We start from the raw sequence: 1,508 nt of genomic DNA, 5'->3' as shown, positions 1-1,508 counted from the left end.
TGATATTGTTTGATGAAGAAGAAATGCAGATGTGACAAAAGCTTGATGGGCTGATAACTTGAGTTTCTGACTCCATGTAAAACATTTGTGACATCTTTGACAGCTGCATCCTCTCAAATGCTATCATTTCTTCTTAAAATTTTGAACATCTTTTGAGTTATTTTAGATTATGTTTTCTCACCAAATTTTACAGTTAGTGCAGTGACAAATAGTAATAAGTGATAGGAAACTAGATTAAACTCTATAGAAACACCAAGGGTTACCAAGTTAGCCAGTGTTTCAGTGAATAAGATGGTGACATATTGCTTCAAATGTCAGTGAGGTTTAATAGAATAGGTTAGTATTATTTGAATCCTCCACAGATTCTTGGTAAATTAGTAGATTCAAAGAAGGCTTAAGTCTAGAGGTACAAGCCTGGATGCTTTCATATTAGTGATTACTACTGTTGTTGTAATAACAACTATTACTTGTCCTCTACCGGTTAATCTTGCTTTTTTGAGTCCTAACCTCAACTGGGATACTAAGGGCATTGAGCTACTTTCTGGCAATGCCAGTTGAAAGGCTTTCATTGATGCATGGATCAAACTCTGGAAATCTGAGGAGTTTAGTTCTCAAACTGGCTTTTCCAGTGTGGCAATAGACAGAATTGCCATTTTACCTTTGAATTTGTCCTACTATTTATGACTGACAAATCTAGATACTAAAGGCATAAAGCAGATACATAAACTCTAGTGTTTGTCAATCAGACACCTTTATATTATCTTAAGATAAACTTTAAAGAGTTATACATTATTTTTAAATCTATTTTTTAATTGAAATTTTGGAAAATGGAGAATACCAGAAACTTTATTATAGAAACTATAAAAGTCTATATATTATGCATATATTTATGCTATAGTGCTCACATAGATTAAAATAATGTAAACTGTATATCAAACTTCAGCCTAAGAATATTGAGCATCAGTAGAAGATACTCTCTAATATCTGGATTATAGAAATGATGATAGGCATTTAATTACTAATAAGCATTGTGCCTCTATATTTCGTATCTCATGAAGGAAGTGTCATGGGCTTTTGCTTAACCATAATGTGAGTAAAAAATGTAAATCTCCTATGTATTATTAAAATCAATTTTAAAGTTCAGATTGTGCCACTTTCTACTGAAGGAGCTTATGAGAAACTTGGCACTTTTACACCTACCTGATTAACACAGTCAATCATTTGCTGCTGCTCAATGTCCTGTGGTTAGGTATTTTGTTACATAACCACCCACTGGCCCCAAGTAAACAGGCATGAAAGGGAAACATCGTGAGTCACAAGGTTGAGAAAAACATGTGAAATTCAATATAATAAAGTACAAGGAAATGTTCAGTGAAAATAATGAGCATCAAGCCATATATAAAATTCTTTAGAAATAAAAGACAAATAATTGGCAACTTGATAATTCAGAAGATAAATGACAAATTATATGAGAAATAATCACAAAAAAGCAAGAAACCAAAGCAGCT

The 1,508-nt window shown here is 32.4% G+C and overlaps 1 long non-coding RNA gene across 1 annotated transcript in view; it reads right to left on the bottom strand.

The window, feature by feature from the left end:
- Positions 1-1,466, bottom strand: part of LOC109302406 — an 8,494-nt gene extending 7,028 nt beyond the window's left edge. The window contains exon 1 of the long non-coding RNA XR_002098747.1: positions 1,201-1,466. This is a non-coding gene — a long non-coding RNA (uncharacterized LOC109302406). The remainder of the gene's footprint in view (positions 1-1,200) is intronic.
- Positions 1,467-1,508: the final 42 nt, after the last annotated feature.

The sequence above is a fragment of the Gavialis gangeticus genome, unplaced genomic scaffold, assembly GCF_001723915.1.
Source record: "Gavialis gangeticus isolate Ggan-Ray unplaced genomic scaffold, GavGan_comp1, whole genome shotgun sequence".
Classification (NCBI taxonomy): Eukaryota; Metazoa; Chordata; order Crocodylia; family Gavialidae; genus Gavialis; species Gavialis gangeticus.
Note: the sequence above shows the minus strand (reverse complement) of the source record. Positions and strands in the feature narration are given on the sequence as shown.